This window comes from Empidonax traillii, unplaced genomic scaffold (genome assembly GCF_003031625.1).
Source record: "Empidonax traillii isolate 1590-97213 ecotype Southwest subspecies unplaced genomic scaffold, ASM303162v1 scaffold597:size822913, whole genome shotgun sequence".
Taxonomy (NCBI): Eukaryota; Metazoa; Chordata; class Aves; order Passeriformes; family Tyrannidae; genus Empidonax; species Empidonax traillii.
The window spans coordinates 516,530-535,327 of NW_020955790.1; the positions used below are offsets into that span (position 1 = coordinate 516,530).

General features: G+C 41.6%; 1 protein-coding gene across 9 annotated transcripts in view; it reads left to right on the forward strand.

Moving 5' to 3' along the window:
• Positions 1-18,798, forward strand: part of ATXN1 (ataxin 1) — a 274,252-nt gene that overhangs the window by 79,458 nt on the left and 175,996 nt on the right. The window contains exon 3 of one of the 9 annotated variants that reach the window (XM_027898448.1): positions 9,476-9,574. The exons of the other annotated variants lie outside the window; for them this stretch is intronic. The gene's annotated coding sequence lies outside the window, so the exon portion shown is untranslated. The remainder of the gene's footprint in view (positions 1-9,475; positions 9,575-18,798) is intronic. 9 annotated transcript variants of the gene reach the window in all.

Genomic DNA, 18,798 nt, shown 5'->3' on the forward strand with positions numbered 1-18,798 from the left:
CATTTTGATCTACAGTTTATAGTGTTCCCTGTTAGTGGAAGGCTCGATCTGGTTTTTTTGCTTTCCGCATAAAGCTGTTCTCTGTCACGGAAAAAAGGTATCTAATTAACATGCACCTTTCTGTATATGGGTTATTATGAATTCATTATTTTAAGTTTGTACTATTATATGAAAGCTTCTCCAAAACTTTGGCAACTGGGTAGAAAGGAATGACAGTTTGGTGCGTTCTCAGCTGTGCAGCTCTGATGTATGTTGCTTTTAAAGACACCTACATGTTACAATAAAAATACCCCTTGTAGCCAAAGATGCGTGACCACAGTCTAGGTAATTACAAAGGAAAGAGACTCAACTAAGTACTGAAACAAGGAAAAAAAAAAAAAAAAGACCAAAATATTTTTTTAAGAGCAGTAGAATCTATAAAGGACAGAATTACTATTCTATAAATATTAAAAACAAACAAACAAATAAGCCCAGCGGTTTACTATATGTAAAAGTTGCTATCAGATAGGGAATATATGTGGAACGAAAGTCTGAAATACCAGGTGCTATAAATTGGATAGATATTCAGGGTGCTGTTGTGCTTCAGAAAAAGAATAAAGGTGTAATTTTGCTAGAAACAACAAAAGCAGATTTGGAGAAATGCAGGAGTACTTCTAGAAAAGCTGCAGCGTGTGTAAAATGGCATGTGACTGGTGTAAGTGCTGTTCTGTCCTAGATAGGGCTGCTGAAATCGTAAGCAGGTAGCAAAAAATTTACTGTTTCATATTTCATGGATAATAATTGTTCTGACTGTTTCAAGTAGCACAGGAAAAGTAGTGTCACCAACTTGACATTTGAATATTAATAATGATACTGAAACAGTTTCACCACAAAGAATGCCAGGACTGCAGGAGGTAGGGCAGCATTTTGATCAGATAAAAGACAGAAAAGTTTTAAAGCCCTTCAAATAGGTTGAAAAAAGACCTTTTGAAAACTGGGGCAAAATTACCTTTCAAGATTGGACATTTTCTATCCAGTTTTGGGAATATCTATGCAGCTATTGTTGGAAGCGAAGAGATGTCTCTGTCATTTCTGTCTTCCCCCTTCTTCTCCCGTTTATGATTTGATGAAGAGTGTTTCAAAAAAGGCTAATAGCACAGGGCTACCAGGTGTTTTGGATTCAGTTGTACAAGTGCATGAGTGGATGTGGGTTCAAAGAAAAGAGCATGGTGGTCTTTGGTATCCATTTGCCAACTTGCTTGAAGTGCATTGTAAGTTACCTTCTGTAAGGGTGAGATTTGGCTATGGGTTGCCTTCTGAAAGGGAGATCTTTCTCTTCTAAACATAAAGTAGGGCTAAGTTTCCCTTTTTTTTTTTTAATAAGCAAGCTTGGTCTCTCCATGTCTATGTGCATATGAGTGTGTGCACAATCCATTACTATAAGTTTGTTCGGACTTGCTTGGTTCTTATAGCAGTATGTGGTGAGATCAGAATACAGCACTTCACATACAGATACACAGCAAGTTTCAGCCTACCTACATGATGGAGTCCAAGGACTGTGTCCTCTTTGTATTTGCAGTGTAACAAGCTTCCTTCGAAGAGTGTACAAAATAGAGGATGGTGAAAATTACTAATGATACTTTGCAAGCGGAAGAGGCCAGCCCAAGCCAAGCCCATGCAAAGGAATGGGAATGTTTGTGTTCTGTCACTCGCTGCAGTGCAGTGCTGGCGTGGATGGTCCCCCCAGTTGAGAAATCTCTTGGTGGCTTTTGGCAATCATGTTGTTATGTAGATGATTTGGTAAGTCACGTAGCTGGTGGTAGTGCTGCTGGGTATGTTGCTTTCCAAAATTTCCTTGCCAATGGAGTATGTAGAGCACATTTTTGACTTTGTACTGGTAATATAGGTTGCACCGGTTTGGTTCTAGCTGTTTAGCTATGTGCAAGCTAGTTAAAGAAGTTTTATTTTTTTGAGGACAGGAAGGAAAAGTTTGTCAGCCTCCTTTCTGAAAGTGTTTTGGTAGTTCTGACCACTTTTTCCTTCAAAAATATATCTTGTGCTTTCAGACTCTTATTTTCAGATGTGATTAATGGTAATTTTTATCTTTAGAATGCAAATGCAATTTTAGCATACTTTTGCACTTTATAACGCTTCTGTCTGCACAAACTGCTTACAAGACAAAAAAATAGATATGTATTTAAAAACCAACCAACTAAAACCAGAGTGCAGTTTACCTTCTGAAATATTTATATGCTCACAGCTGTAGGTGCTGCAACATATTTATGCCAAAGTGGCACTATTCTGCTTTGCCAAGTGTAAGCAGCTCCCTTTAGCTGTGTGTTGCCTCTGTAGGTAGAAGTCAGGCAGCTCACTGGAACCATGGCAAAGCCTTTGTGTCTCAGAGGGAACAACCCCTCTGAGGTACATTTTGCAGGGGCACGTTGGGGAATCACAGGTCCCTGGCAGTCGTCGGCATTCCTGTACAAAGGGTGAAACAGCAGCACTTATATTAAGAAATGCAAATCCCCTGCTGCCATGTGAAAACTGGGCAGACTCCTGACCCTGGGGTGATGCCAATGGCATTTTAGCCTGCCCCAGTGAGTTGTTAAATTCGTTAGGCACGATCTCATTTTCACAAAGGAGACCTGGGTAAGATAGTAACACATTGGAGATCTTATTCTCTGGGGCTGTGCTGTTTGTAAGGTGATTCACAGCATGTACAGAGGGAATAGAAAATGTTGTCTTGGAAGCTTTCCAGTATGTTGTTATTTTGAAGTAATTTTTCCCAGGTACAAATGCTGGTGATTGGGGAGCCTCTGGAGCTACAAAGAGTGGAAGGTGAACCTCCTACACCCTAGGTTAGCCTGTAGCTAGTAAATAACATTTCATTTTGTGGCCAGCTATTCACCCGACTATCTAGACCTCTGTTCTAAATAAAAACCAAGATAATAAAATACTTGTGAGACTTTGGCCTGTTACAAGATGGGTTGCTGCTGCAGATGATTATAAATCTAATTTACTACCTGTTCCTAATGTCAAGACTTAAAAAAGTGTCTTGATTTTTGAACTGTCCAGAAACACAGCCCAAACTGGGAGTAATCATACTGAAACAAATTGCTTTTTTTTAATATCCTGTACTTCCTCTATCTCTACAACTGTTTCCCAGAGTATCAGCTATATCTACAATCAGTGGTAGGAAAATAGGTTAAATGAATATATGTTTTTTAAAATTTTATACTATAGCTGCTCGAAGGAACATAGAATTAGATTGTTAATCTTTTGACTTTAGTGTCTGAACCTGCTTTCTTGAAGTTAGTGTAAATTAATGGAATTAGGATCAGACCTTAAAGGAATTGAGAATTACAGAAAAAAAACCCCTAAACTCCAACAGTAGTGTCTTAGAGCTGACCAAGTTGAAAATATGAATGAAAAATTGTGACATATGCCTAAACCTCAGCTAATTGTCATAGTGAATGGTATAATCTTCCATAGAGCTGTGAGTGGCCAATGTGTTATTGTGCATCAGGGCCCTATTAATCCATAGATTATTGACAGAGCATATGGTAACTGCTCCAAAGCATGCCATATACAACATGCTTTTATCTTTGTATTATTGTTTAAAACTACATTCTAATGTGTCACTGGGGATATATGTAGTCTTGAAAAAACTGTTTGCACTGTAGTATTTGCTAGCAATATGGTATATGGACAGGATATGCACTAGATATTCAAATTATATATGCTGCAGAATTTGTGCATTTGCATTTTAAAATGTCATTTCTAGAAATACCCTGAGGTGTAACTGTCCACAACCTTTCTCTTCTAAATAATTATTAGTATTTGCTTTCAAAGTTGAATCTTTAGCCAATTTGGAAGTGAGTTTGAGAGCTAGTGATTTTAAAACCTTATAGTCAGGACTGTGACCCAGAAATTGTTTTTTAACATTACAACTGTACTGTTCGTTAATACGTGCGAAGTACTGAAGCCTTTTGGAGAAATTGAGAAGCAGCTAGGAAGAGATGCATGCAAGGCCAGAGAGACTCATGCCATTCAATTTGGAAATGTTTCACCTGGCATCACTTGGCTGAGGAGAGATAAGTGGCTCATGCCTCTGGTCAGAGCTGCCTGATTACATGTGAACCCATGGGAGCAGGGGATCCAGACTGTGGGAGATGTGCTTCCCTGGGGGACATTTTGGAGACTCTGAGTGTGGGTTATTGGAGTGCAAGGGCTCTTTCATGTTAACACCGTGAAAGCTGGGGCCTCATGTGCCTGTTTGCTTTCAGAGACTGGGAACTGCCTGGGTGCAGATAACCAGATTTTAATTTTTCCCATCTGCCCCTGCCTGCCCTTTGCTGTTGGGTTTTGATGAGGCTGTTTTGTGTGTGGTATTTTGTGGGATTTTTGTGCGATAAAGAGTGCTAAATAGTGATGTATTCGTTACTCCTGCAGGAATTCCATTAGCTTCAGTGATAAATTCATTCCCCACTTTGAGCTAGTACATTGCGTTTTGGGTGTTTGACTCTCCTGGGGGCAGTGGTGCAGCTGTATCTCCTGCCCTTGCTCTGCTCTTCCATGAACTGTTGAGTCTTTCCTGAAGCCCTTGGGGTCAGAGAGGGCCCTGGGCTTGCTCCTGGCTGCAGGGCTCCTGGAGGAACTCCAACACCTGTGTCTTCCCTAGCATCCATGGGCTCAAGGCTGGCTGCTTGCCCCTGCCCTGCCCTGTCTGCCCTTCTGAGCCCCAGCCACGCCTCTGTTCCTGCAGTGATGGTACATGGACATGGCGGTGGGAGAGGAGTTCCCTGCTTGTGGGACCACGGTGATCCTACTGCGCTGGAGCAGCAGCTGCTCCTCATGGGGATTTTTCTGCTGCTCCGTGCTGCTGCAGGGTCAGGTTTTTCTTGAGAGCCTGTCGGTTCTCGATGCCAGTGGTGCAGCTGGGGCGTGGTTGAAAAAGGAATGAGGGATGTCAGGGCTGCCTGTGAACCTGCTCACCTTATGCACGGTTTCAGGATACCCGGAAAATATTAAGGCAATTAATTGCTAAGCCCGGAGTTTGTTTAAATACACCCCAAATGTTGCATAATATCTGTTACCTAAATTTTTCTGTCCTTTAGGAATGCTGCCCCTTTAGGGTAACTGGATACAGCAGTGTTGCACTGCATGTGCATAAGGGCAGGGAACCTCCCTACAGGCTGTTCCAGCCCTCGCTCGAGGTTGTGAGCAGCAGAGTGTTCCTGGCTGTGTGGGTTAATTGGTTTGCAGGGTAGTGGTGATTTTTTTAGTTTGTAGTGGCAATAGAGACCAGTGACTGTGGTCTGTGAACCTGTTGGGTTGGAGCCTGCCTCTGAAGAGCAGGGACCCAAGAAACAAAGCTGGCTGTCAGCTGGTGCAGTCGCTCTGTGGTGGGCTTCGCTTTTATCAGGGAAATTACCTTAGGGAGCTTGCAAATGGAAAAAGATTGAAAGCCTGCTCAACCTTTCTGCAGGTGAAAAGAGAAAGTTATCTTTTTTGTATGCTCACGGTTTTTTAGAATATTAATTAAACATTTTCATGTAATTTTTTCTGCTTTTCTCCCATCCATTTTGAGTCAATTAGCATCTCTGTCCTTCTTTTTGACTATATGTGCAGTTTTTCTTATCCAAAATTCTTTATTGATCTAATATAGTAGTTAAATGGAGTGACTTCTAAAACACAGTAGGGTAGCTTAGTGAATCTGTTAAAAAACTTATGTTTAACATACAGCATCTTCTGTAAAGCTACCAAACATTCTGTGAGCAGTATTGTAGTTATGGTATTTTTCAGAGAACTTGAGATTTTGCTAGATAAATCATCCTTTGGAATAAAATATTTTCTGCTTTTTTCCATTATGAAAGGGAATAAACTGTTAGTATTTGTGAGAATCCATCCGTTTGTCATATGTTGTAGTAAATGATAATACTCTCCTGGCCATTTTTGAGATACTGAAGCATGGAAGTGCAAAACACCTCATTTTGTTATTTAGATTTATGCAAATAATCCTTTTTTAATTCCTTCTCTTTTTTTGCACTGTCTCTGACTGCTCTTTAAAAATTCCACTGCACTGCTAGTAGATGGGCCTGAAAGAGGAGAAACCATTCCTGAAAGTTCAGCCTGGTTCACATCTGAGTGTGCTGCCTCTCTTGCTTTGTTGCAAATCCACATCAACCCACTGGCATGATAACGTGGAATGAGCTGCAGAGTCATCCGTACCTTTGCTTAACCTTGAGCAGTCAGGCTGGCAAGAGAGTGGAGAATGCTCTTCAGCAGGAGGTTTGATGCTTAGAAATCTGCTGAGATGGGAGTAAATTCTTGCTCGAATGGGGACGGCCTTGCTCCTGTCCTGTGCCCATTGGTGCTGTGGTGCAGGGTGACAGAGGAGGAGCAGTGGGCTGTGTCCGTGGGGCAGGCAGGAAAGCTGCCTGCCCTTCCTGCTGTGTTCCCCTGGCATGACCTTGCCCGCATGTGGTGGCAGGGAGGTGCCTGCCAGGGGGTTTGCTCAGGCAGTGCTCTTCATGCTAGGACTCATGGAGCCTTGTTGGAGTTCAAATGAACTCTATAATTAGTATCGTTTTAGCTTCCAGTCATCTGTAATAGGTACCAGGAAGCTGCTTCTGCTTTGCTAATACTAATACTAAAAAAAAGTATATTGCTTTCCTACATGTACACCTTACATAGATGAACATGCGGTGTGGTGTTTTGTCAGGAGACAGCATGAGCTCTATTTTCCAGTGCCACAACCAGCAACTGTGAAATCTGCGTCAAAATGTTTTTCCCAAGTATCCTTTAGACCATCTAGGGAAAAATACAGGTTGGTGTGCAGGCTGCTCATACCTGAGCTCAGGGCAGATGCCTGCTCTGGTCCTCACTGGTTGCAAGAGAGTTAGTAGTTGAACTAGGGAAGTTGATCTGAGCAATCTTCCAGCCTGAAGGATTTGAGGTAGAAATGGATGGGAGGAACCGTAAGTGATATGAGGGAATCAGTAGGCTAGGAGAAGGAGAATTCAGTAAAATCAAGTAATAAAACACATGCATAAAACTGCAGGACCTGAAGTTTGAAACAGTAGCTCTGTGCTTGCATGCTTGGCACAACTTTCATTTCTAATTTGTCTGCTTCCTTCAGGCTTCCTTTTGCCAAAAGGTGGTCTGTGTGACTGCTTTGTGCAGCTGGAGAGTCCCTGGTCTGCTCATGCCGGTGGTGGCAGAGGGCCATAGCCAAGGGAGATAAGAGTCTTCCCTGTAGCATTGCTCTTGGGTGGGTGTGCTGGCTGGTTTTCCAATCATAGACTTCACGCAGTAGGGCATTAGAAATATTATAGGCTATTAAATCTACTGTTGGAACATTTGGCTGCACTAACTGCTGCTTTTAATAGGGTTCAGATCTGACATTTTTGGGACTGAGAGGGTTTGGATGTAAACTTTGTTAAATCGGTTTTGAAAAAGGAAGTTCTTTCATGCTTTGAAGGGGGGAAAAAAATCGAGACAGAACTGCAAGTCTCTTCCTTAAATCAAAGTTTTCTGCCTGAAATGGGAACAGCTCAGCAGAACAGTTTAAGTAAACATGGCCGTAACTGCTTATCTGAGACATTGGCATCCTCTGTTTTTACTGTGTTACTTTTTTGTGGTATCCTGGCGTCTCTCAGTCACTGATATGTTTGTTCTCGCAGCACCTCTTTCACAGGCATATACTTTTGTGTCCATTTGATAGTTGCCACCATGATTTGAGGCTTTATCTGAACAGCTTGCTCCAGAAGCATACGTTTTCTGTTCCTTTACAGATGAGGGTTGACTTGCTGTCTGAAGAGTCTTTCCTGCCTCCAGCCCTGACTTTGTCTCTCTTGTGGCTTCTTTATTTTTAAGGGGGGAAAAATCAAAGGCAACTGTTTCTGAGTCATCCCAAGTTAGTGTTCAGCACAGAACAGGATAAAATCTAGGTCAGAGACGGCAAGTGATGGATGATATACGGTTGTAGCCTGTGTGGGGGGCCAGTGAGTGTAGTATAAACACTGGGAGACTAGCTGAAAATGCCATATGTACATGAGAGTGCTAGGAGATAGGTACTGTCCTCTAAAGCTAGTGCCTGAGTGTGGAATCGTGGTTCTTCTCCTAGGTGGGAAAAGTGCACTGTGTTGTGAGGATGTTTTATTGATATCTAACAGCACGCCTTAGGTGGGCTTTGCCTGTGTGCATTAAAAAAATGTAGACTCACACTGGGTCTTTTATCCAGGGAGCATTGCCACATGGAAATAACGTTTATGCACTTAAAGTGCTTCCGCTGTAGCATTGCTTGGAACTTCATTATTAAAAATAATTTTTATTGAAGGTAATATTTTGCTCTTACAACCAGCTTCTGAAGGACCAATTTGTTTTAATTTGTACACGAACAACAACGAAAATGTTTTAGTTAGGGACTGTAGAGTGGTAATTCATTCAATAGGTCTTGTAAAGTAGTAAAAAATTAAGTGATGTTTGATTGAGTACTTCTGTATGGTCTGTAACATTCTTCAAAGTAATGGAAGAGTTAGAAATGAGAAGTGAGAGAACCTTTTTGGTTTTCCATGGGAATTAATGTGTTTTGTACATTTCTGAGGCTCTAGTATATGTTCTTCCTCTTTTTGGCTATGTTACGAGGAATAAAATCAATTAAAGGAAGAAAAAGAGAAAAAGAAGACTGCGCCTCTTACTCAGTTTTGTTGTGATTCGGACAATAGTGCATCAGGACATAGGAAGTGATCTCAGCCATATTTTTAGTATTATTTTTAAAGTGATATTTCATGATGAAGTAGTGTCCAAAATTTTAAAGCTAGTACACAAGCAGATTTAAGTATATTGCACTGCCTGTGTCTGTCTGGTACATAAAGAGCTTCACAACTGTTTGGGTCTGCTCTTCTTTCATAATGGGCTGCAACTTGTTTACTAATGCTTGAAAGCATGTACACATCAAATAAATCTCTGGTATTTGGGCCATAGTGTACCAGCATTATGCAAAGGGAAGATTAACCACACTCTATATTAAGCTATGATCCACTTCACTCTTGATTCCTAGCTATACTAAATCAACCAAACCATCAAAGAACAGAATTAGTGGAAGGATTCTTTAGACAATAGATTTATTTCCATGTTTATTTGTGTTATTGTTAAGAAAAGGGCAATCAGCAGAGCGAATCTGCTTGGGGCTCAGGGCATTATAAATTAATCATAAGACATGCAGTGAGCTTTTGGGTGTGGAAAACCAGCAACAAATGCAAATGCTACATAGCTGAATCGTATGGTGTGTATGGTGTTGCTCCAACAGCTGAGAGGCAATGCACTTGCTTTAACTGGGGCTCCTGTTAATAGATAGTCTTTAGCAAGATTATATTGGCAAATCTGACACAGAATGAATTTGCAAGGGTGACTCAAAAGACTTTCCTAATATGAAGCATCTTTAATGCATATCTATTTAGCTGTTTCCTGTTTTTACTCTGCTCTCTTTCAGCAAAAAGGTCAAGAAAAGCAGTAGCGCAGTGGCTGAATTTTTCTGAAGTGCTTTACAGCAGGGAAAGTGGGGGAACCTCATTAAGTGCTGTGTTATTCAGTAAGTTAAGCTTTTTGTTCTTCAGTTAATTTATTTATTTTCCTGGTTTTTATTATTTTTTTAATATATCTTATATATCAGATCAATTAAAATTACTTTTAAGGTATCTCCAGGAACATGCAAACCTCCTCATCCTCACCTTTGCTTTCCTCCTCCCCAGAGGTAGTCTTTTCTGTATGAAACCTGTTACCCACCTTGCTAGATAGAGAACTAACACAGTTAACTCCACACTACTGTAACATGACCGTCTGTCTGCCCTAAATGTGGCTGATTGCTGGATTCTTGTTCAGAGAATGACAGTATGTATTGTCTGCCTCTTTCACTTTCCCTGCCCATGTGTGTGCGTGTACCCACACACTTGAACAATGCCCTTTGTTGATGCACTATGAAAGCCACCAGCTGCATTAATGATATTCAGAGCCTAGAATGGGAGCTTTTGGGCTTTCCCTGCAGCAGTAAGATAGGTATGTTTGATACTGCTATCACTATCACTGTAAGCAATAGAAAAAGAGAGAACTGTATCTGTTTCTTTACGATAACCGATAGAAACTGAGGCATACAGGAAGATTTTCTTAATGTAACTAGAGGTTCAGCTAGTGCTGGTGCCTTTCTACTGATTCCAATAGAAGGTCAGAGACTTAAAAGTTAAGTGCTGAATATTCAGATAGCATTAAATTATGATGGCTTTTAAGTTTAACTAGCCTGAAGAGTGCTAAATATTTCCAGGTGAGGCCTAAAGGACTTTCAGCTGGTCAGCAGTTCTCATGAATTAGCCTGATACTACTTCCTATCGTTTTCTTGCACACTTGATATTCCTGCATTTTTAGCAGGTATGAGTTTCTTTGCTCACATCTTTTTATGCCTCATTTGCTAACTCTTCTGCTCTGGAAAATTGGCAGGATGACAGCAAGCAACTCCCTCATCCTTTTGTCTTAGGACTAATCCTCAGGGTTCTTTCTGATGTGTCTCCAGAAATATGTATTCAGCTTAGGCTGAATGCTGATTTGATTTGTAAAACTAAAATGTGAACAGTGCAGATCTCTTTCTTTCTCTTAAGAAGAAATCACAGGAGAGTTGTACATGATCAGTTCTGTAGTTTTTAACTCAGTCATGTAAAATATGTTTCTAAAATACACATGTATTTTGTGTATGTAAAAGGTACTATATGCTAAAGCTCTTTGCTGAATCTCTGTTTGTCTTCATTTTGCAAACTTGGAGCTTTACAATTAACAATTAGACGACTGATTGCATAACGGGTTATGGTATTTCAGTGCTCTGAATTGTGCTTTGGCATGATAGACAGATTTTATTTTGATCTCAGATTATATGGCTTGTTTTTACTTCAGTCTTTTTTTGTTTAACACATGATTTAATTAAAGTTTTGTTGCAGTGATTGATAGTTGCCTTATTTGATACCTGTTTATAGGCATTTATTCATTACTTTCTCAGTGTACTGATATTTGTCAGAAAAGAATGATACTATTTCTTTTGTCAATGAAAATGAGGCTATAAATTACTGTAATTTTGGGATACATTTCTGGTATGAGCAAACAGTATTCCCTTGGTGAGTTTTCCGCTGTGGAAAACTAGGTTATGCATAATGTATTTTAGAAAAGACCTGTATTCCTCTGAAGAGGAATGGCACTGTGCAACTCCTGAAAACTAAGGAGAAGCTAAATGTATGTATATTCTTATTCAAAGTATGCCTCATCATCTGCAGCGTTCACATAGGGGACTGCAAGTGATTGGTTGCAGGTTCTGTTTGCGATTTTTTTTTTTTTTGGTTAACCCTCTTTTGTAGGATGTGGGGTGAAGGGTTCAACTCTCTGGACTTTGGTGTAGTCACCTATCAGGCTCTTCCCAGAGCTGCCCTGCACTGCCACTGGTGTGGCTGTATTAGATCCCGAGGTGATGATACCTGAAGTCACCAAAAATCAAAATGAAAGTCACGCAGACTTTGTATTTTACTGACAAGTACAAAAGGATCTTGCAAAATTACGACTGGAGTAACCTGTGGGAGGAGGAGGATATGATGTATTCTTCCCTGCTAAAATCATACCGTTAACATTCTTGGCAGCTCACTGAGCTCCACAGTAACTTGTGGTTTACATTTTAAAAATGCACCAAATAGCATATACTGTTTAATTCTGTGTTGCATTACGCAACATAGTGCGATTGCCTCAGCGAAGCACATCTGCATTGCAAGAGTAAACTCTCCTGGGAAGCAAGTGCATCTTCCACAGAAGTAGGAGTGAGGCGTGGGCAGGGCATTGCTATTTTGGCAAGCAGAGGGAGCCAGCGTTGGAAAGCTGCCTCACCTTTCACTTTCCGTGGAACTTACCCTTACTCCTCGTTTCAGGCACCAGCTACTGCCACTTGTTTCTACTAGTGGTGATGTGGGGCTGGGGATGTTTTCAGTGATTGATTAAAGCATTTATCAGGGTTTTGGGAGCCTGTCTTTGGTGTCTGTCTGGTTTGTTTGTGATCCTTGAGCAGGATTGGCTGTTAGGGTGTAGTAAGGAAACCAATTAAAAAAAATCTGGAACAGCTAAGAAACTGTTTTGATTTTTTTAAAAAAAAGCCAAACAAACCCACACCTGTGTGATAGTGTTGTCTTTAACTGCTAAGTCAGCAGCAGTTGATGGAAAGCATAAAACTCCTGTAATTTTTATACTGTATTTCAGTTTGCTTCTTCCAAGCCTCTCTTTTGCTGGAAGCAAAGTCAGGCTCCTGCTGCCTCAGTTCAGCTGAAGTTCTTCCTGTCATCCTAAAGCTTGGTTATCAACCCTCCTATTTCTCTTATCAGCATGCATTACGTTTTTATGGCAGCATTTAGCAAAGACTTTCCAACAGCGCCTATGACAGTGTAATTGGACCTCCCTATCTGACAGAAATTACTCCCTCTTTAAAGGGGGAGTTCTGGATGCTTTCTAACACAGCTTTCTTTGAAGCAGGCTGGGTGTCTAGTCAGCTGGTCTGTAAATGTGGGTGCACAGAATTTCACCAGGCACTAGTCAAAGTAGTTATTCATCATTTGCTGTTAAAACTGCAAGACTGGAGTGAGTGAGATTCCCCAGGGGTCTGCCCTTGCTTTGGTAATACTCATTGTTTTCATTACTGAAATGATTGATGGAGCAGAGAGAGCAGCAGTTAAATTTACACAGGATAAGGAGCGTGAAGGGGGGCTGCAGGCTCCTTGGAGGGCGGGATTAAAATTCAGAGCTGCCCTTGGCTAACTGGAGGAATGGTTTGGGGAAAAAAAAACAAACAAACAAAAAACCCAACCAACCCGGACACAAGCTTAGAAGCACTGTACAGGGATAGAAATACCCAGTTGCATGGGACAGGATGGGGAGTGATTGACTCAGTAGTGGTCCTTCTGTGAGCTGGAGTTGGGCTGTGCTGGAGGCAGTTTGGCTCAGTTTTGTTGAATAGAATGGTAAAAAACCACAGCTGGTTCCCAGACCACCAGAAAAAAACAGGCTGTTATGTGTCCATGTCTTCTCTCCCCTGGGACCTGGTTGCCAGTGCTCTGCTGAGTGGGCCTGCTTTGGTTCTGACCCTGGATGGTGACTATGTAGCTCCACCATGGGTGCCTGCAGGGAAGTGCCTGCCCCAGCCCAACTCCTCCCAGGCCTGGTCCGTGCGCTCAGGGTAGCGCATCTGAGAGGAAGGGGGATCACAGACCTGAGACTGTGGGCGTCATACAGTCATACAAGGAACAAGGTTTTGCCATCCATTTCCCTCAAAAAACCACTGTTTTGGGGGTGTGTAAAGAAAAAACATAACCCATCCACTCCATTCAGTGTTCTAAATGGCTTAACATCTACTTTGGGGCATAGTATAGTCAAGTGCCAACTGGATGGTGTCCAGGGAGGATGCAGGGAAAATGATCAAAGATTTGGAAAACATGACCTGGGACAGAAGATGAAAGAATGGGGATTGTTTAGTCTACAGGGGAGAAGGCCAGTAACAGACATGATAGCAGTGTTCAAGTATGTGGAAGGTTCCTGCAGGGAGGAAGGTAATAAACTGTACTGCATGACTGCTTGGGGTCAGAACTAAAAGAAATGGATTCAATATGGAAGTGGCAAGACATAGGTAAACATTTAAGAAAGCTTTCAAGTGATAAGGGTATTTTGGTGCTGCAGTTATTTGCCTTTGAGAAAGCTGTTGGAAGCATCATCACTGGAGGTTTTTATAAAACAGACAAACTTCCTACAGGAATATTTTGGGTATTGCTTTGGGGAAGGAGGTGGAATACATGCATCTGATGGTCGTTTCCCAGGAAATAATGAAGATTTTTTTTTTTTTTTTATCCTGTGAACTTAGGTAATCTAATAACCCAGCAAATAACTCAGGAGATAGTGGCAATTCATTATTGCAACATACCAGTGGTAAAGAGACAGCTGATTTATGCACAAACCCCGATGATGATATTATCCTTCTGCTCTCTGTTCTAGTTAAAAAAAAATCTGAGTAAGCTAATTTTACTGGAACATTTCAAAAGGCTGTTCCTGTAAATATCTTACTCTATACAGAAATAGAGGAAGTGATTTGGTTGGCTTTGCTTATTGAAATATTGTGCAGACGCTATCAGTACCCATTACTGATTGTACATAGCGTGGCCGTAGTAAAACCAGCAGTACTCCATGAGGCATGGGGGTTTTACACTGGAGCATGATGTTGTATTTTCAGCCTAAATGTTTGTACACTTGTGTGCTTCTTTCATGTGGAGACAGGGAGCAGGCTGAGAAGAGCTAAGCTTCAATTACCTCATTGCTATCTATATACGTGAGTTATTATTTTCCATTGTCTTGCTACATTAAGTGCATGAAGCAGCAACTGAAGAACAAACCTCAAACTTGTCCTTTGCTTCTTAAATCAAAAAGCCCTTTGGCAGCTCCTACAGCCACTGTGATTGCAGCTCCCCATGCATTTACTATTCAGTGTATGGAGGCGGCACAGAGGAAGGGGAGAGGTACTTCCCCATAGAGTAACCTGCTGCCTTGAGAAATGGCTTGCGGTGTCCCCATGGATACTTTCCTCCTTTTTTTTTCTCGTTGGAGGATCACCTCCATGACTTTCCGAGTTTCTGCAGGTCCCCTGAAGCCTTTTAACTCGGTTTCTGTTATAGAATGAAAAAGTGTTTTTTTTTTTGAAACACAACTTCTCTTGTTCTTGTTGCTGTGCATGGCAGGGAGGAGGAGGTCTGTGCTGCTGTGTAGTCCATGAGAACAAGCTGGGTGGTGCAGGTGCTACAGGACACCCATAGAAGAAGCTGCTGAGCAGGTAGGGCCAGGCAGTTTGGGTTCAGGTGAGAGAAGCCAGGCTCCTTGTGTCCTGCTTAGCTCAGCCTCTGGCTTGACAGCCTTGAAGGATGTTTTGTCATCCTCATCCTGGGACTAGGAGCACTGGGGGAGGATGGTGCAGAGTCACCGTGTGCCCAGCACAGATTTAGCAAGGCTTATCGTAATCCTGGCCACACTAACCCCGAGCAGTCAGACATCACCACGTGTTCATGTCCCCAACCCTGCAGCTCTGGCCTCCCAGTGCTGTGCTTACGTCAAGAAACCTACTCCTGAGCCAGTCCTGGTGCTTCTGCATCTGGAGGAGATGACCTGAGTGCTCAAGAGTTGCTGACCATTACCTTTTTGCAAGAGCTTCCTCCTCCTAATCTGCTGCTGTGCAGGTCTCTGTCCAGATTGAGCGTGATAACAAAGTGAGGACACGGACTCACACGTGTGTACATATGTGCATGTATTTTAGTCTGTTGCCTTTTTAAAATCTGGAATTGTTGCATGCATTCATCTCTGTCCCAGTGTATCTGCTATGCATCAGAAAACTAGCATTCTTCATGATCTTGAGTGTCCCTTGTCATGAGAAGTAGATGAGCACTGCTTCTCCCGTGGAGGTTCTTCAGGGGATTTAAGTGGCTGATTTCAATTGACTAAAATCAGCAAGCAGGAAAACTTTATCGAAATAATCAGCTTCTAAATATTGCTTTACATTTACTCTTTTTAAATATAGTCCTTAAAGAAGAGAATGCTTTCAGTATTTGAAGTAATTTCATTTATCTTTTTTTAAACTCAGACTGCATTATATTTCTGCAGATGTTTCGTCAGTAATCTGGTCCAACACAAACTTCAGTGGTCTTCTAGTTTCTGTATCTTTTATTTTAATCAGTGCTGTGTTTTCTGTTCACTGTTTACTAGATTAAAGTTTTGCATGTGACTTGTATGAGGCTATATTCACATGAAAATAAACATTCAGCAAAAATGCCCAAAAAGGAGATTCTGAAACACTTCTGTCATGTAACTAAATGCTTCCTTAAAATAGGAGCTGAAAAGTAGGAGGGGAGAAAAGGAAAAAAAAAAATCAGCTCGTTTTGCATTAGATTAAGCCATTTTTAATAGGAACAGTTAATTATAGTTGTTAAGTCAAATTTGGGTTTTGGTCACAGTATCTTAGAGTATGGCAATAATATTTCCTGAACTCTTGCACATCACTTCTGTTAAGAAATCATTTTAACTCCTATTTTCTTACTTTTACAACTTCCAGTTTGTTTTTTCTGTTTGAGCCAAGTATTAACTCAGCCTGCTAAATGCACTGACATGAAAGTCATGACCCTCTCTGGCCTGGAAGAAGAATCAGCTGCTGCAAGCTGACAAAGGCTGTCAGTCAGTCCTGGTTTAAGAACTGTAGTCAGTAACTGCTAGCAGTTTTGTGGTTCGATTGTCCTCATGACTTCAGCAGCAAACACAACCTTCCCTAAATGTTACTCAAACAAAAACCCTGAATTGGAATGGTTTCAGTAGATACAGCATTTGAATGTAATGTGGCTTGTCACAGCCTAGTTTAAAATATGTCTTAATTTACATATGTAGATGCATGAGAAAGGAGTCACTTAATATATTAGCCTGTATACGAAAGGTGGTGATCCATCTCCAATGTGCCCAGAGGGAGAGAAGAGGGTCGTGTAGCAGACTGAGGAGAGGAGTGGGGTTTGGAGCTTTGCTGTTGTGTTCCCAGTCACGTTCTTGGATCTTGCAAAAGTGACTCTGCCTTTCAGATTCATCCAGCTGTAAATGAGGAACTGAGACTGAGGACCGTTGAGAGATTTTAGGAATAAAGTTAGCAATTTTGTTTTCTGATATGCTACATAATCTCTCCCAGGAAAAGGCAGTGATGGCTGTTGATCCCGTGGGGGGCAGCAAGGGCACGTATGGATCAAGTGTAATAACACTGATCACTTTTGGAGTCTGGCAGTTTTCTTCTAAGGGGGGTTTGCAAACATGAGCTGGAAGTAAAGATACTGGACAAACTAATTTTCTTTACTGGGTGTATGAAGGCCAGTTCTTGGAAACTGGAGAAGGAGTTAAGGATGTGGTGCTGAGATAAATCTTCGGAGAAGGGCATAGATGGAGGATCGGATGATTCCCCACCTTCCATCTCTCTTAGCCATGACTTTTTCTGCGCACTATTACTTGCATTGCTCCTGGTCAGAGTTCATGGATGGGAAGGAGTTATTTCTCTTGGTATGTACTATGCTGGTTAACTCTTTGCAACATGAGTTCTGTGCTTCATCGCTTACACCTTTCTCTTGTTTTCTCCTAGCTTGGCACCCATGCTCAGCCCCTTTTGATGCAGGGTGTCACCCTTGCCTAGCTGTGTCTTTCATCTTGGGTTGGATGAATGAGTGCATCCGATGGGTCCGTTTAAAAGGATGCTCAGAGGTGTGTAAATTGCCAGAGGACTGTGACTGAGAGATGTAGGAACCTTTCTGCAGAACTGTCGGTCATGTTTTGTCATCCATTTGTCACAGTTTAGTGGTTTCTGTGCTAAGGGCCTGAGAACCCTGCGGTGAGAGTTAGGTAGGTGCAGCACTGTCTCCAGGCTGAGGACAAGAGAGTCCTCACTGAGCTTGTGTCTGAGTTCTGATCACAGTTTGTCACTAATTGTGTTCAGGTTAGTCAACACTGTATGACCATATGCAAATTGCACAGTGATTTCAGGAATCATCTGCAGAATAAATAGACACGCTTGCATCTTGAGTTCAAAGAAAATCAGAAAGTGTGAAATCAAGCAGTAAAATGGGTGTGAGGGTATTTCTGCGTGGCCAAGTACCTTCAAGGAGTAATGGAAAGATTAGACTGGGGAAAAAAACCCCTGTGCATCAGCTTCCATGGATCTTGTGCATTTATTTATTTATTTATTTATTTATTTATTTATTTATTTATTTATTTATTTATTTATTTATTTATTTATTACAACTTTACAGTAGACACTATAATCAGGAGTATGTTTGTTTGTGGAACTGCAAGGGGGAAGCCAGCACAGCAATTTGTGGTTGCAGACTGATTGACTGCTGCTGCAGCCCACAATTGGCGGGCAGGGTGGGGTGGATTGCAGGAGCATGAGAGACAGTAACTGCAGGCAGCGAAGGGGGACTTTCCGTGAGTGAGTAAAGAAAGGAGTTCCACTGCACGCAGGCCAGAAAATACCAGCTAGTGAAGCCTTTAGACAAGATTAAAACCGACAGGAAATGAAAACTAACTTCACTGGTTTTCATACAGGCTGACCACCCTCCCCCTTCACTAATGCTCTTGATAACTGTAGGACAGCAGTTCCTCTACCTGCTTCTTGGAATACACACAGACTTGGGTTAGAAAAGTGCACGACCAAAGTGCAAAGCTCTGCTGTCAGTGGGCCTGTATGAGCCTTGGCTCTCAGTCCAGCTTTATTTTAGACACATCGTTGCTGTCGTTATCTCCATTTTGAAAGCAAGGACATGTGTAAAGAGGGAAAGTACAACACTTTCTTCTCTCTCTCTCTCTCTCTCTCTCTCTCTCTCTCCCTGTAATCTGTTACAGCAGATCTGTTGCTGTGCAGAGTGTGTTAGGCTCAGCAACTACTCTTCCTTGGCATACCTGCCAGCTTTTGAAATCTATAAATAAGGATGTTTGGAGCAGGGATAATAGACACACCTAACTCCATTGAAATCCTTGGACATAATGTGCTTTGCTAAAATATATGGACTATCTGTCCCAAATAAAACAGCTGGCCTGTATATAGGGCTAAAGCAGATTTCCTTAGATTTATGCTAGTCATGCTATGATTTGCACTAAAAGAAAATGAAGTCGTCTTTCATCCCCTTCAGCTGCAGACCTTCGCCAAAGTTTGTTTCTTAGAAATTAGATGAACTGAACCTGATGAAGCAGGAT